Source organism: Ascaphus truei, chromosome 2 (genome assembly GCF_040206685.1).
Source record: "Ascaphus truei isolate aAscTru1 chromosome 2, aAscTru1.hap1, whole genome shotgun sequence".
NCBI classification, from domain to species: domain Eukaryota; kingdom Metazoa; phylum Chordata; class Amphibia; order Anura; family Ascaphidae; genus Ascaphus; species Ascaphus truei.
Window position 1 is genome coordinate 487,502,780 of NC_134484.1, and position 25,894 is coordinate 487,528,673.

The 25,894-nt window shown below is 48.0% G+C and overlaps 2 protein-coding genes across 3 annotated transcripts in view; one reads left to right on the plus strand and one right to left on the minus strand.

The window, feature by feature from the left end:
• The window catches only part of LOC142488458 (uncharacterized), a 49,701-nt gene extending 41,734 nt beyond the window's left edge, over window positions 1–7,967 (minus strand). Inside the window, exon 1 of the mRNA XM_075588984.1 lies at window positions 7,720–7,967. The gene's annotated coding sequence lies outside the window, so the exon portion shown is untranslated. The remainder of the gene's footprint in view (window positions 1–7,719) is intronic.
• Window positions 1–25,894, plus strand: part of LOC142488427 (uncharacterized) — a 1,092,840-nt gene that overhangs the window by 684,279 nt on the left and 382,667 nt on the right. The window lies entirely within an intron of this gene.

The window sequence follows — 25,894 nt, forward strand, 5'->3', positions numbered from 1 at the left end:
CACTGCAGCAAGGGATTCTGGGAAATGACATGCAAATGTGCACACAGTGTCACCTTTTGCTTCAAAACCATTTTTAACATGGTTCCCCATAGGCTTAAGTTTGCTGCATGGTCACAGCTTTAAACACAGAATATAACACCGGTTTGTAAGGGAGTCAATAAGTTAAACTCCCTTTACAGGCAGGAGACTGAACTAGCTGTCGGGTTTCCGGCTGGTGAGATGGTAACTCCTGATTGAACAGGAGACAAAAGGCATGAAATGAGAACCGGTCAGTGTCCCTGTTGGAGGCTCTATGAGAGGATCACAGACAAGAGAGCTCCCCCACGCAGTGATCCAGGCATGCTGACCAGAGGATTTTGCCTGACAACAGTGGGGAACTCAAAGCCCCACATAGCAGAGAAGATGGCGCACAAAGAAGGGTAAGAGACTTCCTGGGAGCAGCTTGACCTGAAAGCCTGCAGCTGGAGAAACCAGAGACACCGGACCAGCATGTTGGTTTTAGGATTTAGGTTTTGCCTTAGAGGGGCAGTAGCCCCAATGTTTTAGTTGTTTTTGTGGTGAATAAAACCACTCCTATTATGGTTTACCTAAAAATTGCATGTGTGAAATCATACCTGACCTTGCCTACAGGCCGCTAAGTCACATATGGTGTATGAAGTGGGATGCAGCGTCTTCAGAGGTCAACAGAAGAAACGCATGCAGAGGGCACCAGAATAAAGAGCCATAAACCCAGGCTCTCTGGAAGGATTTCACCCTACTACTTAAGGGCTTACCAGAGATGGACGCGCTGCACCACCACCACTAAAGATGAAGGCATATACCCCAGAAGCCAGTCCCGGTTATCCCCAATACCATCGCAGGAGACTCAGGCCCTCCTGTTCCTCACAGGTACGCACCACCATAGTACACGTATCCAGCCCTCACTACACCCTAGGGGTCCAGTCTGCGACCGGGGGGTGAGGGGGGAAATATGGGTTACACATGTTTTGTATTTCTGGGAAGTCTTTTTGCCATGCCCTGAGTGTGTTGGCATGTGTGGTCCCCATATGCTGATCTCTTATAGTTCTGTATAGTTCTGAAAGTTTGCTTCTTTCCTGGTTTTTCGAGTTAAAGTATTCATCTATTGTGTTGTTTTTTAGTACTTTTGTTTTGTGGTTCGTCAATTTTTTTGCAAAAGCTAATTAGCTGTGTGTATGAAAAGGCGTGCATTACATTTTGGGGAATGTCCCATTTTTGTGCAAACTCTTGGAATGTCATGTATTCCTGTTTGTCTGTGTTGATCACATGTTCTAGGCACCTGATGCCTTTTTTTTCCAGACTTGGAATGATGGTTGGGTATACCCTGGTATAAATTTGGGGTTGTCTTGGATTGGTATAGGAGAGTTTAAACTTTTTCCTGAACGTTTTCCACGTTGTTATGTTGTCTGATTAGAATATTATTTCTTTGGGTTACTGGGATGTCTCTTCATTTTGTGTGGATTAGCTCTCTCATGGAGGTCTCTGGTGAGAACTCTTTTTCTAGTTCTAGGGAGGAGTAATGGTTGGTATCTTTTATCCAGTCTCCGACATGTCTAATTATGCTTGCTCTATTATAGTTCCTGATATTCGGTAGATTGATGCCTCATTGCTCTATTTACTTCAGTTATATCCACATGCTTGAGGTGCATAGGAAGAGTCTGCATGGGATATAGAAGTCTGGCAAACGATATCTTTTTGATCGCGCTTGCCCTCCCAAATAGTGACAGGGGTAGTGTCGTCCAGTTTTTTAGTTCTTGCACTATTTTTTTAATGATTGGTTTGAAGGCTTTTTCGTTACTTTTACTGGGAAGTTATAGGGTTCCTTTGTGTCAGGGGGTTCTTTAATATACATCATTTCTGTTTTAGATATATTTATTTTAAAGCTGGCAAACGACCCAAATGTCTATTTGCTGTAGTACCTTTTTGATTGATTCATCAGGGTTAGTCATAAACATTAGTATGTCATCTGCAAACATTGACAGTTTCAGTTCTGTTTTATGTATCATGATTCCCTAAATTCCTGCATTTGCCTCAGGTATATTGCCAGAGGTTCTATTGCTAGATTAAAAAGCAGGGGTGACAACGGACATCCTTGTCGTGTCCCTCTATATAATTGGAATGGGTCTGATAGATGACCTGCTGCTATTATTCTAGCCTTTGGAGTATTGTACATTGCCTTTATCATGTTGATAAAGTTTCCCCTTAGTCCAAATTTTTCAAGCACGAAGAACACATGGTTCCACATTATGTTGTTAAATGCCCTTTCAGCATCAATAGTCACTAGGGACGTATTCCCTATTTTATGTAGTCTGACCCATTCTATTGTCGCTAAAACTTTGCTGATATTTTTAACCGCGGATCGTCCCTTGACAAATCACGATTGATCAGGATGTATCTGTCAAGAGAGAGGGGATTTGGCCCGGGATTAAAGGGGTTACACCCCATTGGGCCACCCTGTACTCTCACCTGGGAAGCAAGGGGTTAACTGGACTGGGGTCCAGTAATGTGTTTTGCCTTGCTTCAGCCATCAAACTGTTTATTCCCCTGTATAAATGTATTGTTTCTGGGCCAGTGTCTGCACCACACACACATTGGGGCTTAAGGGGTTAATGAGCTACAGTTTAGGAAAATACAAATGTGGTGTGTCTTTTCAGAAATATCTGGGCTTCAAAAGGCTTGATTGACGTTTGGGTGTGAAAAGGTACAGAGGGGGTTGTGTGTATGTTAACATATATTGCTGGGAAACAGCTAGGACAGGAGGTCTGGGGCATTGGGTGTGAAATCTAACACCAGTGACAAATGTCCCCTACCCAGGGGTCCCTGCTTCAAAGGATTTCTTGATGGGGGCCAGGGGTGCGGTTACGCAAGGAGATCTCAGAATGAGTGACCTTATTAAATATAAGAATATTATGAGATGTCCTCGGCTGAACATGCTAAGAGCTACATATGCGTAACCGGGGGACCGAGCCGCAAATAATGATTACAGACACCTGAGGTTTAACAGATACTAAGAGCCAGATATTAATATCTCTCTTAATTTTAGTACTGCACGGTAATATTTAGTCTCATTGGGAGCGTCATGCGTGCCGGAATGTATTAATATGTCTCGCGTGCCAGTGAGTACTACTGAACTGAAGTTATTTACAGTGTATATGGGATTATGGATCTGTTCTGAAAATGTAGACCCCCATCTACTATGCTAATAGGGCAGGGAGAGCATCCTGCCAGAATTAGCATAGGCCAGTGATCAAAAAGGTAACTGCCCTGATTGTTTATACTGAGTGTTTGTAATTGTGATACTTCACACTTACAATGGAAGCCAAAATCTGCTTCAAAGAGATTTTTTCTAGCCAACTCAGCATCTAGGGTTAAGAGATGAGTTTGACATGGTATTTAAGTCAGATTCACCCCTTACTCAAATGTTCCTTCATGTGCTTCATGATCTGCATGTATTGCTGTGATGTCAACATCTGAAACTGAATTATGGAAGAAATGGCCCATCCTGTATTCTGATGGCTTTCTTGTCCTAACCTTTAAGTATCCATATTTTGCCTGTTATTTGTATAATCTGCTGTGTTCACCTTTTTCAAGGAATAAATTATATTTCATCATATCTAAGCCTCGTCAGTTCAACCCAGTTATATTCTTGGTGGTGTATTATTAATAGCCTGTCTCAAAGCTACCGTCACAGTATCAAGGACGGGAGAATGTTTGCTAACCTATCTGCCATGATTTTGGCAAATATTTTGGCGTCCTGGTTAATCAGGAAGATTGGTCTGTATGATTCTGGCCTCAGGGGATCTTTCCCCTGTTTGTGGATTATCATAATGTGGCCATTTCGCTTGTTTGCATGAACGTAGCATCTTTTGAGTGCCTTGTGATATATTTGTTGTAATGGTTCTATCAGATCCTCTTTCAGAATTTTATAGTATTCCCCTGACATCCCGTCCGGGCCGGGGCCTGGCAGTTTGTAAGATTGTGTCCTTTATCTCTTTTGGGTAATTGGAGAGTTTAGTCTGTCGATATCTTCCTGACTTATTTTAGGTATCTTAATGTTTTTAAAGAAAGTTCCCCTTGCTTCTAGGTTTACCTCACCTTCTCTATACAGTGTACTATAGTATTCTTTGAACACCTCATTTATTATTTTTGCCTCTGTGGTTATTTCTGTCCTATCATATATTCTAGTAATGGGTTTAGTTGACCTATAGTTTCTCATAAGATTTCCCAGGAGCCTTCCCGTCTTGTTCACGTGTCTGAAAAATTTGGCTTCTTTTATTGATTTTTTCCAGTTCTTTTTTCTCTAGCCACACCTCACATATAGATTTTTTCTGGTTATATCTTTCTTTATTTTGAGATGTTGGGTTTGTTTTGAATTCTCTAAATGCCTTGCTAAGTTCTTTACTTGCTTTGCAGAACTCCTGGGTTGCCTGTTTCTTCCTTCTAGAGACATATGCCATGATATCGCTCCTAATTACTGCTTTTGATGTTTCCCAAAAAGTATGGGGTTCGTCTTTGTGCCTAGTTTGTATTCTCGAATATCTCCCATGCTCCCTTTAGGCAATTTACAAAATCTTTGCTGTCTCATGTAGTTTGGGAATCTCCAGGTGTTCGGCTTGCTCTACCTAATCCCATGTCTAGATCTAGGCGTACCATTAGCACTTATGCCCATGATCTGTTATTTGTACTATTTGTTATTTATACGATTGTCACGTGTATTACTAATGTGAAGCGCTATGTATATTAATGGCGCTATATAAATAAAGACATACATACAAGAGAAAGATGTGCACAAATATATCTAACAAACAGTATTAATATGTATCTGTGGATGCTGCCACAATGTAAAGTAAATAAACACACAGTTCCGATATAGATAGAAATAGATATAGATTATATATATATATCTCTCAAGGGGAGAGGAAAAACAAAAGGCGCAAACCACTAACCACACTGCTTAAGTTACTAAACACTAATAAAGATGCAGTGCAATGAAAGTCCAATCTGTAGAATCCTGGATTGAGTGGGATCTCAAGGTATCACACCCTTTGATAAAGTCTTTTTAGACTAAACGCGCAGGGCTACGGTAGTCTTGTCCCTTGGATTTTACTAGCTTGCTGGAGTATATGCCTTATTCAAGGCAATTGGAACTTACAAACCGCTATTAACGGCATTTCCGAACGATTTTACCCACAGAGGAGCTTCTGTATATTCTGAAGTGAAAGCGGAGCGTCATCACGCTGACATCGCGAGATTTCCAGCCGAGGAGGAGATCTGCATATACAGACATCGGACGCAGACGGCGGCCTTTGGAGTTGATCCTGCGGCTAACAGTTCCCGTATTATAGTTCCAGACAAGGATTTTATCCTGACATGCTCATTTTTATCTGTGATTTTGCAAGTAGGACCTGTGCTTACATTGTGTGTCAATAATACATAAATACTTCACCATATCTGGCTATCTTCTCATTTATAGATCCCACTCAATCCAGGATTCTACAGATTGGACTTTCATTGCATTACAATCTTATTAGTGTTTAGTAATTTAAGCATTGTGGTCAGTGGTTTGCGCCTTTTGTTTTTCCTCTCCCCTTGATTAGGGTAAAAACCGGGACACATGAAAAAAAATTTTTTATGAAACAAATGATATCACCAACTGCGCCCCTTCTCCTTTGTCTCTCTACCCCGCTCTGTCCCCCCTTCTTTCACACACACCCCTTTCTCTCTCCCTCCCCCCATATCCCTCTATTCTCGTTCTCCCCACCCTTACATTCTCATTCCACCCTTCCCTGTCTCTCTCTCTCCCCCATTCTCTTTCCCCCCCTCCCCCCCATTCTCTCTCTCTCCCTCCCCTCATTCTCTCTCTCTCCCTCCTCTCCTCCCATTCCCTTGCTCTCTCTCCCAATTCTCTTCCCCCCCTCTCCCTCTCTCCTCCCCTCTCTCCCCACATTCTCTCCCTCTCTCCCCATTCTCTCCCTCTTTCCCCCCTCCTCTCCCCCTCCCCTTCTGTGTCTCTCCTCCATTTTCTGTCTCTCCCCCCCATTCTGTCTCTCCCCCCCATTCTCTGTGTCTCTCTCCCTATTCTTTGTCTCTATCTCTCTCCCCCATTCTTTGTCTCTCTCCCCTCCCCCATTCTCTGTCTCTCCTCCATTTTCTGTTTCTCCCCCCCCCATTCTGTCTCAATCCCCCCCATTCTGTCTCAATCCACCCATTCTCTGTGTCTTCCCCCATTCTCTCTCCCCCCCCCCATTCTCTCTCTTCACCCCCCCCCCCCATTCTCGGCTCTCTCTCCCCCCCATTCTCGGCTCTTCCCCCCCCCATTCTCTCTCTACCCTCCATGCTCCCCCCCCCATTCTCTCTCCCCCGCATTCTCTGTCTCTCTCCCCCCACCCCCTATTCTCGTCTCTCTCTCCCCTCCATTCTGTCTCACTCTCTCTCCCCCCTTTCTCTGTCTCTCCTCCATTTTCTGTCTCTTTCCCCTCCATTCTCTGTCTCTCTTCCCCATTCTCTCTCTCCCCCCATTCTTTGGGTCTCTCTCCCCCCCCCAACACTCTGTGCCCCTCTCCCCATGCTGTGCCCCTCTCCCCAGGCTGTGCCTCTCTCCATCCTGTGCCTCTCTCAATCCTGTGCCTCTCTACATGCTCTGCCTGTGTCTCTCTCTGTGTCTCTTCCCATGCTGTACCTGTGTCTCTCTCTCTCTCTCTGCCTCTCCTCATGCTGTGCCTGTGTGTGTCTCTCTCTCTCTCTGCCTCTCCTCATGCTGTGCCTGTGTGTGTCTCTCTCTCTCTCTGCCTCTCCTCATGCTGTGCCTGTCTCTCTCTCTCTCTCTCTCTGCCTCTCCTCATGCTGTGCCTGTCTCTCTCTCTCTCTGCCTCTCCTCATGCTGTGCCTGTGTCTCTCTCTCTCTCTGCCTCTCCTCATGCTGTGCCTGTGCCTCTCTGTCCCCACCATTGTGTGAGTGAGTGTGTCCCATTCTGGACCATACCTGCATGGGTGGGGGGGAAGACATCTTGAGCCCTGGCAGCAGACACCGGAAGTTCTCACTGACACTTCCGGGTCTCACTGCTGGGGCTCTGCAGCTCAGACCCGGCCCCTGCTCTCCTCCATGCATTGTCTGCTCCTCCCCCCCCCCCTGCTCTGATGGTCAAAAGCGGAACAGTCACAAAAAAAACGGAACATTTTACAGGATGCAGGGCAGCCGGGCAGAGTCTAAAAAAACGCGACAGAGACAAAAAAAATGGGACAGAGGTTAAAAAAACGGGACTGTTCTGGCTAAACCAGGACACCTGGTCACCCTACCCTTGATACATACATAACAGGACTGTCCCCGGGCAAACGTGTCAGCCTCACACAGAGAAGCTATAGCCCATAACACACACAGGATGCTGACCCTGTGGTAATGAAGGAGTTAAACTCCAACCAATACTCCCTCAATCTAATTACTTTCTAACTCTATTTAATAACTTTCCCAATCTTATCCTCACTGATTCCTAATGTTAATTCCCAATGTAAAATAACCCCCATTATCTCCCAGTCCCTGTGATACAGGAGGAGTAACCCCCCCCCCCCAGTGCCAGAGGCTCCCCCTCACTATCAGAGGCTCAGCCTCTCAGGCTCCTGTGTGTAAGGAAGCTCAGAGCAGCACTGGGATAATGTGCACAGGTCACACAAGGGAGGGGAAGGGAGGAGGAGGAAAGCACTTACCCAATAACACAGGCTGAAGGTCTCTGTGCAGCAGGGGGTGGGCAATGTGAGGGGGACACAGGAAAAGGGACTTAGAGGCTGCAGAGCCTATTCCTCAGTGTGTCCCCCCCTCAGTGCCTGAGATGTGCACTTTATCCCCCCCCTCACTGTGTGTGTACTTCCTATGGAGGGTGGGGGGAGCCCCTGTGATCTCTCAGTCCTTCCCTGTGGGAGTGACCTGGATTCCCCCTCAGGATGTGGGACAGTCTGTGCTCAGGGTCAGTGTTTCCTGCCGGAATCAAACCTCACACACCAGGACATCCGGCTACAGCAGAGGGACCATAGAGAGGGAAGAGGGGAGGCCAGAGCGCCTCTATCCAGCTCCTCCTGATCTCATATGGAACAGTGACCCCTGGTGGGCTCCCAAGCAAGGTGCGGTGAGCGCCCCCTGGTGAGAGCTGCACGTGGTGCTGGCTGTGGGCTGGTGAGAAACAGTGACAATCTCACCCCCATCTCCCACCGTATATAGTGCGGTCTGGTGATATACTCTGTGCTGTGTGTGTAGTGCCGTCTGGTGATATACTCTGTGCCGTGTGTCTGGTGATATACTCTGTGCCGTGTGTGTAGTGCGGTCTGGTGATAAACTCTGTGCTGTGTGTGTAGTGACGTCTGGTGATATACTCTGTGCCGTGTGTCTGGTGATATACTCTGTGCCGTGTGTGTAGTGACGTCTGTTGATATACTCTGTGTCTGTGTGTGTAGTGACGTCTGGTGATATACTGTGTGCGGTGTGTGTAGTGAGGTCTGGTGATATACTCTGTGCCCGTGTGTGTAGTGACGTCTGGTGATATACTCTGTGCCCGTGTGTGTAGTGATGTCTGGTGATATACTCTGTGCCTGTGTGTGTAGTGACGTCTGGCGATATACTCTGTACCGTGTGTGTAGTGACGTCTGGTGATATACTCTGTGCTGTGTGTGTAGTGATGTCTGGTGATATACTCTGTGCTGTGTGTGTAGTGATGTCTGGTGATATACTCTGTGCGGTGTGTGTAGTGAGGTCTGGTGATATACTCTGTGCCCGTGTGTGTAGTGACGTCTGGTGATATACTCTGTGCCTGTGTGTGTAGTGACGTCTGGCGATATACTCTGTGCCGTGTGTGCAGTGACGTCTGGTGATATACTATGTGCCGTGTGTAGTGAGGTCTGGTGATATACTCTGTGCTGTGTGTGTAGTGATGTCTGGTGATATACTCTGTGCCGTGTGTGTAGTGACGTCTGGTGATATAGTCTCTGCCTGTGTGTAGTGCAGTCTGGTGATATACTCTGTGCTGTGTGTGTAGTTATGTCTGGTGATATACTCTGTGCCGTGTGTGCAGTGACGTCAGGTGATATACTCTGTCCCTGTGTGTGTAGTGCAGTCTGGTGATATACTCTGTGCTGTGTGTGTAGTGAGGTCTGGTGATATACTCTGTGCTGTGTGTGTAGTGAGGTCTGGTGATATACTCTGTGCCGTGTGTGTAGTGAGGTCTGGTGATATACTCTGTGCCGTGTGTGTAGTGACGTCTGGTGATATACTCTGTGCCGTGTGTGTAGTGAGGTCTGGTGATATACTCTGTGCCGTGTGTGTAGTGACGTCTGGTGATATACTCTGTGCTGTGTGTGTAGTGACATCTGGTGATATACTCTGTGCCGTGTGTGTAGTGACGTCTGGTGATATACTCTGTGCCTGTGTGTGTAGTGACGTCTGGCGATATACTCTGTGCCGTGTGTGCAGTGACGTCTGGTGATATACTATGTGCCGTGTGTAGTGAGGTCTGGTGATATACTCTGTGCTGTGTGTGTAGTGAGGTCTGGTGATATACTCTGTGCCCGTGTGTGTAGTGAGGTCTGGTGATATACTCTGTGCCTGTGTGTGTAGTGACGTCTGGTGATATACTCTGTGCTGTGTGTGTAGTGCCGTCTGGTGATATACTCTGTGCCGTGTGTGTAGTGCCGTCTGGTGATATACTCTGTGCCCGTGTGTGTAGTGACGTCTGGTGATATACTCTGTGCCGTGTGTGTAGTGACGTCTGGTGATATACTATGTGCCGTGTGTAGTGAGGTCTGGTGATATACTCTGTGCTGTGTGTGTAGTGATGTCTGGTGATATACTCTGTGCCGTGTGTGTAGTGACGTCTGGTGATATAGTCTCTGCCTGTGTGTAGTGCAGTCTGGTGATATACTCTGTGCTGTGTGTGTAGTTATGTCTGGTGATATACTCTGTGCCGTGTGTGCAGTGACGTCAGGTGATATACTCTGTGCCTGTGTGTGTAGTGCAGTCTGGTGATATACTCTGTGCTGTGTGTGTAGTGAGGTCTGGTGATATACTCTGTGCCGTGTGTGTAGTGAGGTCTGGTGATATACTCTGTGCCGTGTGTGTAGTGACGTCTGGTGATATACTCTGTGCCGTGTGTGTAGTGAGGTCTGGTGATATACTCTGTGCCGTGTGTGTAGTGACGTCTGGTGATATACTCTGTGCTGTGTGTGTAGTGACGTCTGGTGATATACTCTGTGCCGTGTGTGTAGTGACGTCTGGTGATATACTCTGTGCCTGTGTGTGTAGTGACGTCTGGCGATATACTCTGTGCCGTGTGTGCAGTGACGTCTGGTGATATACTATGTGCCGTGTGTAGTGAGGTCTGGTGATATACTCTGTGCTGTGTGTGTAGTGAGGTCTGGTGATATACTCTGTGCCCGTGTGTGTAGTGAGGTCTGGTGATATACTCTGTGCCTGTGTGTGTAGTGACGTCTGGTGATATACTCTGTGCTGTGTGTGTAGTGCCGTCTGGTGATATACTCTGTGCCGTGTGTGTAGTGCCGTCTGGTGATATACTCTGTGCCCGTGTGTGTAGTGACGTCTGGTGATATACTCTGTGCCGTGTGTGTAGTGACGTCTGGTGATATACTCTGTGCCCCTGCTAGCTGTGATCTTATTTCCGTGCTCACGCCTCCGCCTGCCACTTATTTCCGCTTTCTGCTTCAGCTCGGAAGGTACTTCCTCTTTTACATGTCAGCCTCACACAGAGAAGCTATAGCCCATAACACACACATGATTTATTTATTTATAAAATGTGTTACCAGGAAGTAATACATTGAGAGTTACCTCTCGTTTTCACGTATGTCCTGGGCACAAAGTTAAGACAAATAATACATGGTTACAAATACAGTTACATAAGTGAACAGGGTATACATTATATACAAGACACTGCATGCACAGTTAAAGATAATATATATTATGGGCGTATGGAACAGTTACAGACCAGATTAAAATACTTAATACTGTATACTGTACAGTAGAAAGTGGAGAGGAAGGGCCGATATAAAATAGTTATTTTGAATGCCACACTTACCTGTACTTACCATACTACAGTACAGTACCTTACTATTTTCCTGTGGCCTGCCCATTACGCTTTAAAAGTGTAGCCAGGTACCCTCCGGTTTCCCCCGTGCTCCCGGTTTCCCCCCCCTCTCCTTAGGACTAGGGTGATATAAAGACTGACACTAAAGTGGTGCAACCATTTACATGTGTGGGGTGATGTGATGATATTCATGCAGGGGAATGTCATGCTAGTTATGTAAGAAACGTTATGCAGAGGTTATTATTATTATGCTAAGTAAATGCTGTTTTATCCAACTGCGTGTGGTTACGGTATATGTTGGTTCTGATAAGGGAGCACTCCCACCCAGTTGGGATCCCTCATCAGTGGAGGCACTGCACCCAGTGTAAGTATACCCCAGGCTCCCAGTGGCGGAGGCTCAGGCCTCTTGTTAGCCTCACAGGTGACAGCAGCATCAGTAGATACCGTACCCCAGGGGTACAAGGGCTACATTTGGAGGCGCTGCTGAGATTCAGACCTGGGTGCCCGAACTCAGTAAAAATGTCGTTAGGTTACGCGTTACCTTCCCGCCAAGAGGTGTACACGTGGGCGGTAAAAAGGCAAGTCCCGCCCTCACAAACCCTTGCTGTAGGACAAGTTCCCGCCAATGCCTCATCCTATGAACTATGTTTAATCCTAATGCAGTATCCAGGCTTAGAAGATGCCAGAATCTTGGGTCGCCGCACCGACTCAGAAGGGTCATGGTGCACCGTACTAATCACTGGGGGATGTGAATTGTCGCCAGAGCAAGGCCCATCCAACTTGCAGTTCCCCGGGGCTCTCAGCTCATGGTGTCCTGTTATATACCCTGAAATGCCGATAAAACTCGAACCCTGTAGCCCCATTACAGACTTGCTAGAGACTAGTATGTGCATGTCCCTGTCCCCACCCGAAAGTATATGCGGGGGTGAGGCCAGTGTATTATCCTGTGTTAATTGTCGCTCAAGTAGACGGAGCTCCAGCCCCAGTAGAATGGGAGAAATCCAATTACTAGCCCAGGCCATACAACAACTGGGTGGGCCCAAGCACGAATCCCCTTCCCCTCAGCCATACCGCAAGTTAAAGCTCTTTTCAGGGGTAAAACCTACCCCCACCGGTGAAGAGGCTTTTGATGTTTGGAAGGAATATGCTTCACAGGTACTGGAAGAGTGGACCTGTCCTGATGAGGTGAAAAGACAACGAATCATGGAGTGCCTACGCCCGCCTGCGTCCACTACCATCAAGATGTATAAAGATCAGCATACTGAGGTTACCGCACATCAGATGATGGAGTCTCTTACCCGGGCATACGGTAAGGAAGATGATGTGAGTGAGTTATGGACTAAGTATTACAATCTCCGCCAGAAAGAGGGGGAAGACCTATCAGAGTTCATACAACGGATCCAATTGCTCTTGTGGGATCTACGTTCCCGCCAAGTCATCAAGGCCTCAGAAGTGAATGAGTATAGGCGCACTCAATTCCTGCGGGGAGCCATACCCACTCACCATATCGTAGTAATGATCAGATGTGCGCTATGGAAGGGGGACTCCCCTACTCCAGAAGACCTACTGGATGAGGTGAAGAGTCATGAGGCCTATACTACGTTGCATACGCCCAAGAAGGACAAAGACCCTCGCAAGGATGAGACCAAGGAAGCAACAGTGCCGAAAGCAAAGGGAAGCAAGAGCGGTAAGGATACGGCCACCCCGGAGGTGCCTGGGTCCGCTCCCAGGTCACCTGACAGTCCAGGTCCCCGCCCAGACTTCCGTTGCTTCAACTGTGGCGAGAAGGGCCATGTTGCAAGGAGCTGTTCGCACCCCAAGAGGCCCACTAAGGCCCAGACCTACACCGTAACAGTGCGGAAGGCAATCTCGTCCTTATCAACCGTACCCGAGGATGTTGCCGAAGAGTCGGGGAGGCCTCCCATAGAGGATGCGCCCCAAACAGATGCCTACTGCCGAGTAGGGCCCACCGCTGTAATAAGAGTCATCGTGGAGGGGATCTACTCTTCAGCACTTCTGGACACTGGGTCACAAGTGACCATCATCTACCGTCCATTCTACGACCAGCACCTCAGCCATCTTCCTTTGCAGTCAGCCGAAAAGATGAAGTTGTGGGGACTGAGTAAAGATGATTACCCCATAGATGGAATAGTGGCGGTCAAGCTGGATATCTTGCAGTTGAACACTAACAAGTCACATCCCATGCTGGTGGAAGCCTTGGTCTGCCCGGAGGCTCGAGAACATCCCAGTGCCCCCATCATATTGGGCACGAATGCAGATATAGTAAGGTCGGTGATTCGCTCATTCCTGCAGGAAGCCGGCGAGCTACCATTGTCATCCCTGAATATAGCCCCTGGCCTACAGGAAGAATGCTATCGGGTGGCGTATGAAGAAGAGTATGGTGAACTCTTTAATCAAGAGTGAGGGTTATTGGAGATTCCACCAGGGGGAGGGAGGCATGTGACCGCGCTGATCAAGTACCCCAGTCGGCACGAAAATGACAGATACTTTTTGCTGGAGACTCTTCCCGAGTCTGAGAGTCATTGGGGATACCGAATGATACCTGAGGTACGGGAGTGGCCATCTAATGTCCCCCGGAAGATTACCGTGTCTATCCAGAACATGTCTCTACATACCGTGCCGCTTGAAGTAGGACAAAGGCTGGGTTGAATTTATCCTGTGGATGACACAGTGACCGTTCACACTGCCCATGTGGGAGAAGAGCCCGAGGCACTACAATTCGATTTCGGAGAGTCTCCCCTGGAGGAAGAATGGAAGGAGAGGCTACGTGCTCAGTTGAGAAAGAGACGAGATGTGTTCTCTACTAGTGAGATGGATGTGGGATGCAGCAGAAGCGCTCAGCACACGATTCGTCTGAATGATGACACGCCGTTTAGGGAAAGGTCTCGCCGTATAGCTCCCAGAGATGTGGAGGATGTGCGTGGTGTCCTGAACGAGATGGAAATGGCCGGTATAGTGACCGAATCTCGAAGTCCCTATGCCTCACCGATTGTGGTGGTACGAAAGAAAAATGGGTCTGTTCGATTGCGCGTGGACTACAGAACATTGAACAGACGTACTGTGCCTGACCAATACACGCTACCACGAATAGAGGAGATCCTCAGCGCACTGTCCGAAAACCAGTGGTTTAGCGTGTTGGACCTTCGATCTGGGTATTACCAGGTTCCAATGAGCCCAGCTGATCAAGAGAAGACGGCGTTCGTCTGTCCTCTGGGATTTTATCAGTTCACCTGGATGCCCCAAGGTATCTGCGGTGCTCCGGCCACTTTCCAACGGCTTATGGAGAAGACGATTGGAGATATGTATCCTCGTGAGTGTCTGGTCTACCTAGACGACATAATTGTGTTCGGAACCACACTTGAAGAACATGAGACTAGGCTGATAAAAGTGCTGGATCGCTTAGGGAAAGAAGGCCTGAAGCTCTCCTTGGATAAGTGCCGCTTCTGTCGAACATCGGTCACTTATGTGGGTCATATAGTGTCTGCAGATGGAGTGGCCACTGACCCGGCCAAGGTGGAGGCGGTGGTGAATTGGCCAAGACCAGAGAATGTGATGGAGCTGAGGTCATTTCTCGGGTTCTGTGGATACTACCGACGGTTTGTGGATGGATATTCCAAGAAGGCGGCTGTGCTGAACAATCTGCTGAAGGTATATCCAGAGGAACCCAAGCAGAAGAAGACCAACCCAAGGACCCCCTTTGGGGATCGGTGGACGTCCGCTTGTGAAGAAGCATTTAAGGGGCTGAAGAATAGTCTAACAGAGGCTCCCGTTCTAGCCTATGCTAACCCGGAGAAGCCTTACATTCTGCACGTGGATGCCAGCCTCAACGGATTGGGAGCTGTGCTACACCAGAAGTACCCTACTGGACTTCGTCCTGTGGCATATGCAAGTAGAAGTTTAACTCCCAGTGAAAAGAACTATCCAGTTCCCAAATTGGAGTTCCTCGCCCTCAAATGGGCCATATCTGACAAACTACATGACTACCTATATGGGGTCACCTTCGAGGTCCGAACAGACAACAATCCGCTGACCTATGTACAAACCACGGCCAAGTTAGATGCGACCGGTCATAGATGGTTGGCCACCCTCGCCAATTACCAGTTTTCTTTGAAATATAAGCCTGGACCTCTCAATATAGGGGCCGATGCTCTATCTAGGAGATCGGGACTAGGTGAGACCGCCGACGATGGTCCTTGGGAAGAAATTCCAGGGCCAGGAATTAGAGCTATGTGTTCCACTGCTGCTATTGTAAACGATCGAGTGGCATTCTCCGAGCTACGAGTAGTGGATTCTTTAGGGTGTCGACCTCAAGCCCTTCCAGAAGCTTACTGCCACCCCGATGGCATGGGTCTAACCCAAGAAGTTATCTTCACGGTGAAGGAACTGGTACTAGCAAAGACACTTGATCCTGCAGTTAAGGCTGTCCGAGAGGCTCTACACAAAAATGACTCTTCACTGGTGAAACGGGCTCCTCCCAATGATGTGAGCCTCCTCATGAGAGAATGGGATAAGTTTGAGATGGATACCGGCCTACTCTATAGGGTTGTTCAATTCCACAATCATCCTGACCGTCGACAACTATTTCTACCCCGGCGTATGCAAGGTCTCGTTTTAAGATCATTACATGATGATCATGGACATTTGGGGGTGGATAAGACCTTTGGTTTAGTGCGAGACCGGTTCTTCTGGCCTAGAATGCGGGAGCCAATTGAACAACACTGCAGGAAATGTCTACGGTGCATTCATAGGAAGACACTTCCCACCCGTGCTGCCCCAATGGGCCATCTCAAAAGCTCCGGGCCTATGGATTTAGTTTGTATGGACTTTTTGTGCATAGAGCCAGATTCAAAGGGTATAGGAAATGTGCTAGTAGTGACAGATCACTATACTCGATACGCTCAAGCCTTTCCCACGAAGGACCAGAAGGCTACCACAGTGGCTAAAGTGCTGTGGGAGAAGTATTTTGTGCATTATGGTCTGCCCAGCAGGATGCACTCTGACCAGGGACGGGATTTTGAGAGCAAGCTGATCAAAGAGTTGCCTACACTGTTGAATATTCAAAAGTCAAGGACTACTCCCTACCATCCAGAGGGAGATGCGCTCCCTGAAAGATTTAATCGGACATTGCTGGACATGCTAGGCACTCTGAAAGATTTCCAAAAAGGAGAATGGAGTAAACATGTGGAGGCCTTGGTGCATGCCTACAATTGCACTAGGCACGAGTCCACAGGGTACACCCCATACTTCATGATGTTCGGCAGAGAAGCCAGACTGCCAATCGACATCCGCCTACGGGTATCTACCGACGGGGTATTATCGATATGTGCAGAGACTCCAGGACAGTCTGCACCATGCCTATCAGTTAGCCGAAAGAGCCACCGCTAGACTGAATGCCAATAATAGTACGCTATAGAGAGCTCCAACCAGGAGACGCAGTTCTCCTACGCAACTTAGGGATTCCCGGCAAGCACAAGTTAGCTGATCGCTGGAGAGAGGGGCCTTTTCAAGTAGAGTCCCAAATGCCGGGCCTCCCTGTTTATCGCATAAGTGACGTGAATGGCAGGGTAAAGGTCTGGCACCGAAACCACTTGTTACCTATCCAACAACTGGGAGAAAGTGAACCCGAAACAGAAACAGTAGTAAACGACAGTGAGCCTGAAGAGTCTACCGAGAATTCAGGGCCCACAGATGTAACAATTCAAGATCCTATGGAGGGAACATCCAACAGAGATTGGTGGGCACCTCCCGAAGGAGCAACGGGTAATGGGCCTGCTATTCAAGTACCTTCATCAGGATGTTCACCAAGTAACCAACCGTTAGATCCTACCACTCCGAGTTTTGTGCCTCAAAGAGACAATGTTCAGTTACAAAGAGACTTTCCCCAAACTGGTTCACCCTCTGCCAGAGAGTCTAGGCCTCAAGCCTACGATGGTCTCTCTCAAGATGAAGAAGTGGAGACTGAGACTCGCAGGAGCCAGCGAGTGAGACGCCCTCCCAGTTTCCCCCGTGCGCGCGGTTTCCCCCCCCCCTCTCCTTACCATCAGAGATGTGCGGCAGAGTGACTGAGTCGCGGGCGGTTCCCTCCGCAGGGCGCCGCCATGTTGGTGTATGCACGCGCAGCGAGGTTGCGCATAGCAGTGCAACTCAGCGGCAGCCATTAGAGGGAGAGCATGAGGCTCCATGAGGCTCCCTATGTTAAAGGCTGCAGATAGAACTACAATCCCCATGATGCTCAGGGGCAGTGACACCACCTGACACCAGGGAGCCAGTAGGGCTGCAGGATTCTGCTGAATAGCAGGAAAGACTATTGCATGCTGGAACAGGAAGCAGCAGTGAAGACAAGGAGCCTGAAGCTGCAGGTTAGATCCAAAGAGCAGTGCTCCAAGGATTAGGCCAGAATGTTAAACCCCAGGGCCCAGTTAATTCCCTGAGTCACAGTAGAGAAGTAACTGTATTGTGTAGGGAACTGCCTTAAGACAGGAACTCCTTCACTGTACTCCTAGTGAGAAAGAGGTTGCAGGACAGAGGCTGACTGTCAGCACAGTGTGTAGCAGGAAGAGACTCTGATTGCATAACAGAGACTGGTTGCAAAAGGGATAATCCGGCTGGGAATCCCTCCCCTGTGGAGTCAGCGTGTGCATTCATTTCTGCAGAGAGCAGTGCAGTGCTACGTGGGATCACGTTGCGGTATTGCAGACTCCTCAAGGATTCTCCTGGTTAGGACCATAACCAGTAAGGTATTATATTAAAGTGCACCAACGGGCCCCAACACAGGGAAGCGCTGTCCCTCACACACACACTCCAATCTATCGCTGGTGAACACTAAGAGGTTAAGTGACCTGGCACATTGGTAGACTAGGGTGATACTGTATAAAGACTGACACTAAAGTGGTGCAACCATTTACATGTGTGGGGTGATGTGATGATATTCATGCAGGGGAATGTCATGCTAGTTATGTAGGAACGTTATGCAGAGATTATTATTATTATGCTAAGTAAATGCTGTTTTATCCAACTGCGTTTGGTTACTGCATATGTTGGTTCTGATAAGGGAGCACTCCCACCCAGTTGGGATCCCTCATCAGTGGAGGCGCTGCACCCAGTGTAAGTATACCCCAGGCTCCCAGTGGCGGAGGCTCGGGCCTCTTGTTAGCCTCACAGGTGACAGCAGCATCAGTAGATACCGTACCCCAGGGGTGCAAAAGAATAAGCAATACGATCATAAGATGATAGATATATTTATTGCATCTTAGTACGGTGAGTATGTTCCAGAAACTCATATACTCTGTGCCGTGTGTGTAGTGACGTCTGGTGATATACTCTGTGCCGTGTGTGTAGTGACGTCTGGTGATATACTCTGTGCCGTGTGTGTAGTGAGGTCTGGTGATATACTCTGTGCCGTGTGTGTAGTGACGTCTGGTGATATACTCTGTGCCGTGTGTGTAGTGAGGTCTGGTGATATACTCTGTGCTGTGTGTGTAGTGACGTCTGGTGATATACTCTGTGCCGTGTGTGTAGTGAGGTCTGGTGATATACTCTGTGCCGTGTGTGTAGTGACGTCTGGTGATATACTCTGTGCCGTGTGTGTAGTGACGTCTGGTGATATACTCTGTGCCTGTGTGTGTAGTGACGTCTGGTGATATACTCTGTGCCCGTGTGTGTAGTGACGTCTGGTGATATACTCTGTGCTGTGTGTGTAGTGACGTCTGGTGATATACTCTGTGCCCGTGTGTGTAGTGACGTCTGGTGATATACTCTGTGCCCGTGTGCGTAGTGACGTCTGGTGATATACTCTGTGCCCGTGTGTGTAGTGAGGTCTGGTGATATACTCTGTGCCGTGTGTGTAGTGAGGTCTGGTGATATACTCTGTGCCGTGTGTGTAGTGATGTCTGGTGATATACTCTGTGCCGTGTGTAGTGAGGTCTGGTGATAGACTCTACCGTGTGTGTAGTAAGGTCTGGTGATATACTCTGTGCTGTGTGTGTAGTGACGTCTGGTGATATACTCTATGCCTGTGTGTGTAGTGACGTCTGGTGATATACTCTGTGCCCGTGTGTGTAGTGCCGTCTGGCGATATAGTCTGTGCTGTGTGTGTAGTGACGTCTGGTGATATACTCTGTGCCCGTGTGTGTAGTGAGGTCTGGTGATATACTCTGTGCCGTGTGTGTAGTGAGGTCTGGTGATATACTCAGTGCTGTGTGTGTAGTGACGTCTGGTGATATACTCTGTGCCGTGTGTGTAGTGACGTCTGGTGATATACTATGTGCCCGTGTGTGTAGTGACGTCTAGTGATATACTCTGTGCCCGTGCTAGCTGATCTTCTTTCTGTGCTCACGCCTCCCCCTGCCTCTTATTTCCTCTTTCTGCTTCAGCTCGGAAGGTTCTTCCTCTTTTACATGTCGGCCTCACACAGAGAAGCTATAGCCCAGGCCTGCACAACATGCGGCCCCGATGGCCCCCCCAACCCCCCCATCCCTTCCTTGGTAGGGAAAGAGTGTGCTCCAGCGGTGTGACGCGCTGCGCGGGGGTGTGGGGAGAGCCCAGGACAGAGACAGGAGGGTGGGACAGGTTATATTGTTCTCCTCAGGTGGTGCAGCGCCTCCAGCCAGTAGGGATCCCCTGGGGTCTCCAGAGGAGAGACCCCCACTGACACTCTCTCCTTCTCATGACAGGAACAGTGACAGTGATACACACACAGCAGCTTCTTTGGTGGTTCTTTAATAGCAGAGCAGATCAGCATACACAGCACAGCATCACATCAGCACAGCATCATAGGCGTCTCGCTCTTTACTCTGCCCTCTGCATTAGGGCAGGACGATTCCCCTCCCTCCCCACCCGGGTGGGGTAGGAGGGAGAGAACTATTCTCTGTGCTGCTCTCTCTCTGAAGACTCTCAACTGACTAACTAACTGAATTTGGGAACATGTCTCAATGTGAATATCCTCAGGGAGTGTCTCTAGCTTTGAATCATTACAACTCAAAGCTGGATACCGATTGGCTCACACACACATCAGGGGGTGTTCCAACCCATATCCACCCTTTGGATTAACATGCTCATAGGTTGCTTAGGCCTGCCTCTGAATATTGCTAAATACTCAGAGCTGAAATGCACAAACAGGCCAACTGAAGGAATTAACCTTTCCATTGCCTGTTCTAACAGGACTGACAGAGCAAAGGCCCAGAAGAATACATAGCTGCCGAAGGCCAGGTTATATGTATAATTTTGAATTATTTGACCCGTGCGGCCCAAATCTGTTTTCCTTGGAGCATTTCGGCCCTTCTCACTTTACAAGTTGTGCAGGCCTGCTATAGCCCATAACACACACATGATTTATTTATTTATAAAATGTGTTACCAGGAAGTAATACATTGAGAGTTACCTTTCGTTTTCACATATGTCCTGGGCACAGAGTTAAGACAAATAATACATGGTTACAAATACAGTTACATAAATGAACAGGTTATACATTATAAGACATTGCATGCACAGTTAGAGATAATATATATTATAGGAGCATGTAACAGTTACAGACCAGATTAAAATGTGAGACAGCCTTAGTTTTGAAAGAACTTAAACTGGTGGTGGATGTGAGAGTCTCCGGTACGTTGTTTCAGTTTTGGGGAGCACTCGAGTGATGACCAACTAGTTCTTTGAGCATTTCGCAGTGATATGTGCTGTAGTTGCATTGGAGAACAAAACGGCATATTGAATTGTAAAGGGTGTCAAGTTTGCTAAGGTGGGTTTGGGGTGTCGAGCCGTATACTATGTCTCCATAGTCGATAATTGGCATTAGCATCTGCTGTGCGATACGCTTTCTGACCAGCAGACTTAGGGAGGATTTGTTCCTGTAAAGTACATCTAGTTTGGCAAAGGTTTTGGATGTCAGGGTATCAATATGCATCCTGAATGTTTTCTTTTTTTTTTTAATAACTTTGGTTTTATTGGTTTTCTACATTGAAGTTATTCTAGCATTAACACAAGTCACCAGTCAACAATGGGTAGAGGGGGGAAGGGAAGAGGGGGGTGGGGCGATGTGGCGCGGGTTTGCCCCTCGATGCAAGGTTATTTCCATCTCTGTGGATCAAACATCTACCATCCGTGCGGTTATGGCCTAAGACCACCGGCCCCGCGGAGTGAGTGTTTTAGGTTCTGAGCCCTTCTAGGCCCTAAGAGTGTCCATCCTCTAATCTATATTTCATATCCTCTCGGCTGGGCCCCCATCCAGAGAGAACGCATCTGCTACTGTCAAAGCCAAATTGTATCTCTTTCCACCCCGGGGATGTCCGTCTGGACCAGCCATGGCGTCCAGGTTTTTAGATAAATGTTACCAGTGTCATTAACTAAACTCATTAATTTTTCCATCTGGCACACAAACCGAATTCTGTTCCTGATTTTGGGAATTGGTGGAATTTTGGCCTGTTTCCATAATGCTGCGATCTCGCACCGCGTCGCTGTTGCAAAATGAGCAATCAGTTTGTTACCAGCTTTGCTTAGACCCGGTGTTGGTCTATTCAAAAGGAATAGCCACGGGTCCAAGGGTATTGTGAGGTTAAAGATCCTCTGGAGCCAATCTCTAATCGTCCGCCACAAAGGGCTAATCTGCGGGCAAGACCACAGCATGTGTAACAGGTCAGCTGATTCTCCACACTGTCTAGGGCTCAGCGGGGAGTATCTTCGGAAAAATTTAGATAATTTCATGGGGGTGAGACACCAAAGCATTAACACTTTATGTTCTCCCTGACATGTCACATGTTACGTTCTCCCTTAATGTCGTGCAGATCTAACTCTTGGCCACTGCCGATACTATCTTTGACCAGTCCTCCTCTTCTAAGACTTTCCCCAGATCTGTTTCCCATTGGCCATATAGCTCAGTTTTTGTCCAACCTTCTCCCCTGAACCAATCACTTCTCTGTACATTTGCGATGTGAATCCGCTGGTATCAGTTTCAACAAGACAGAGTTTTTTTAATGTGGTTAATTGGGGTCTAGGGGAGATTTTGTTATAAAATGCTCTGATCTGAAGGTACCTAAACAATTCTTGATGGGAAAGATTTTTGTCTGTTTGAATTAGGTTGAACGTGTTAATTTCATTACTCACCTCCAGATCTTTAAATCTATGAAATCCCACTAGTTTACAAATTATAAATTCCGCTCTATTCAGGCCTGGAGCAAAGTCCGGGTTACCCCACAGGGGGGTCATCAGTGAGCCTCTGGCGGTTAGGCCACATTTGAATTTGGTGGACTCCCAAATTACCACAGTACCAAGTCGGATTCAACACTACCGTTATTCAATTTGAAAAACTGGTCAATCTCTCCACCAATTATTTGCTCCACTTCTGGGATTTTTAGTAGAGACTTGTTACATTTCCAATTTGCTCCAGGTCTGTCTAGGAATCCTAGATTGCACCTCAGCTCTATAGGTGCGTGATCAGACCATGAAATGTCAGGAATCCCTGTATGGGAGATCTTTGGAGGCAGTCTGCTAGATACAAAGAAGTAATCGATTCTGCTATATGTTGTGTGTGTGGGGGTGGGAAAAGAAAGTATAGTCTCTCTCTAGTGGGTTCAGCTAATATCTGTGAGTTGGTTGTCTCTCAGTCCTCCCCTCAGTGTGTCCATCATGTGTCCAACAGTATGTCCTGTTATTTGGTTTGTAGGGACCCGACCTGTCCAAATGTGGATTGATCGCTATATTGAAATCCCCTGCTGGTATTATGACCCCCCTTGCAACTCTATTTAGTGTTTGGAAGAACTTCCTGAAAAATGAGGGGTCCTGCTCGCATGAGGCGTAGATTGTAGCTATCGTTAGTGAGATCAGTTCAAGCTCAGCCATTATCATTAAAAACCTACCATCTCTGTCTTTTTGACCGTCTCTGCAACAAAAGGAAATTTGTTATGGAGCAGGATTGCTACCCTCTTCTTTTTCTCCCTTCCGGAGGATAAGTAGAAGTCTTAAAGTTTTTATCCCAATGTTTGGGGGCACTTTTGTGCTAAAATGTTTTTCTTGGAGTAACACTACATCAGCCTGTTTTCGTTTATAGTCTGCCAGTGCTATTCTTCGCTTGCCCGGACTATTCAGTCCCTTCGCGTTATGCGAAACTATGATCACCGACATTGTGATATCCGCGTGACCATCAGATAGCCCATCCCAATTAGAGGGAACCCCCACTGGGTGGCCAGTTGGCCTGGTTCTCACTTCCAGGAACAGACCCAGCGCCACTGGGACAAGGACGGGATAGGAGGGAACAGGGAGGGAAGGTAAGTAACTGTAAGGGGCCGATGCTGATCTTGATCATCAACGGTCCCTTTGCCTGAACTCTGGGATGTCCGGGAAGGATACCCCGGGCACCGCGTCAGATCGGTGGGCAGACTCCCTAGGGTCTTGGTTGTGCACTAGGTGGAAACCCCAAGTACACATCCAGGGTCGCAAGCAATCGGCCAAGGTGGTCCCTGTGCCGGCACCTCTGTAGTTTTAACCTTGCTTAGTATACATGTAATGACTTATAACTCTATATACATAGTCCGGCGTATTTACTCTAGTCCAGTATTATAACTCTCCGACAACCATCCCCAAGTATCATGCCAGTGCTTGGCAGTCTGAGTCGCAGTATTTGTATCTCTGTGGCAGGCCTTAATGGGTCTGAACATCCCAATATTTTACAGCAAGACCCCCTCCTTTTTTTTTATAATATATGTAAGGATGTGTTAATACAACGTGTATGAGTACATTGTATGGCGGGTTCCGCGCCGGCAAGTTGGTGCAGGGCGCCGCCATATTGTTGCGCAATGTTGCGAGGTCACTGGTCTAGAGGAAAGGTCGCGCATGCGCCCTGGAAGCGCGCGAACCGCGAGCCAATGAGAAAGGACTATGTACTGAACTTTAACCCCCGCGAACCTTGGAGGAGTCAGCTGGCGCTAGGAGCCAATGGACAGGCTGGGTTGGTAGGGGAGGAGAACAGGAAACGTGGGGGAAGAGACCACGCTAGCGGAAGCGAGTTGGAGATTGCCGGAACAGGGAGTGTGAGAGCAGGGGGTCCGTGACCCGCCTGCCTAGGCCAGAGACTATCCCCAGGTCCATAGGAGTATTCCCCGCGTCACCGTAGGTTGCGGTACTGTAGGGACGCCCGTAGTGGACAGATATTGTCACCTTAGAAAGATTCAAGCGCACGGAGTTGTGGACGGATACTGCGGTCTGGGCTCAGACGGTGGAGCCGTGCGACAGCGGAAGATCTGGAACAGATGCGACGGACCCTTTGAGAAGAGGTGTGGTCACCGCCATGACCGGGAGGTATTTTGTATACAGCAAGTGCACCGACACTGGTCATCAGGCGCTGATCCCGCCTTAATATTAACTTTGACAGACACTAGCAAGTGGCTAGCGGATAGATAACATTCTCTCCAAGTTTCACAAGGACATACTCTGAGAGCGTGGCAGAGCCACGGCTGTACAGGACGATATTCCCCTTGAGGTGTGGCCGAGCCACTTTAGTATAAGAGCCAGTTATCATGTGTTCTGAAGTGATGTCAATGTTATGATATACATAAATATATTCATGCATGTTACGTTATCAGTGAGGTGTCACAGACAAATGTAGTAAAGATTGGTTGTTCCACAATGTATGGTATGGTTCTTGCCCAGGGTATATCTTTCATAATGGGGATCCTGGGTAAGTGGAGGCGCTGCGCTATGTTATGAGTGTGTATTGCCCCAGGCTCCCAGCTAGCGGAGGCTCAGATCTCCTGGAGCCACAGGTGTTAGACAGCGGTTGGTAGTCCCTTAGGTAGGTGTCCAGAAAAAGGGCTAGATATATATTTTCCTTCCCCCCCCCCTCTATCCCTCCTTCTCCCATCACTTATGCGTCCGCCTTGCGTAGATTCGGGAGCCTGTTTTTCCAGCTTGTACCTGTCCATCAGCCCCCCCCAGCAGGGGCTACCCAGTGTATCTAGCAGGCCCCCCTCCACCTTTCCCTCCTCGTTCCCGCTTTCCTACTGACTGTCCTTGTGCAGCGGGAGTCCACCGTCGCCTCGGATTCATTCAGGTTAGGGACATTCCCAACGACTTGGACATTTGTTCCCTTTGCGGAGAAACGACCCAATGGTGTCTTCCCTCATTCTCTCACGTCTCGATTACTGCAACCTCCTGCTGTCCGGCCTTCCTACCTCTCACCTGTCTCCCCTACAATCTATCCTAAACACTGCTGCCAGAATCACTCTACTCTTTCCTAAATCTGTCTCAGCGTCTCCCCTGCTGAAATCCCTCTCCTGGCTTCCGATTAAATCGCGTATCTCACACTCAATTCTACTGCTCACTTTTAAAGCTTTACATTCTTCTGCCCCTCATTACATCTCAGCCCTAATTTCTCGCTATGCACCATCACGACTCTTGCGTTCTTCTCAAGGATGTCTTCTTTCTACCCCCTTTGTATCTAAAGCTCTCTCCCGCCTTAAACCTTTCTCACTTTCTGCCCCACACCTCTGGAATGCTCTTCCCCTCAATACCCGACTAGCCCCCTCGCTATCCACCTTTAAGACCCACCTTAAGACACATCTGCTTAAAGAAGCATATGAGTAGCACTGGATAATCATGGACACATGACACAAAGCTTGGCCCCCTGCAGACGCACTTACTAGTATTCCCTCCTACTGTCTCTGTACGTTCTCCCTACCTACCAATTAGATTGTAAGCTCCTCGGAGCAGGGACTCCTTCCTTAATGTTACTTTTACAGTATGTCTGAAGCACTTATTCCCATGATGTGTTATTTATATTTGTTATTTAT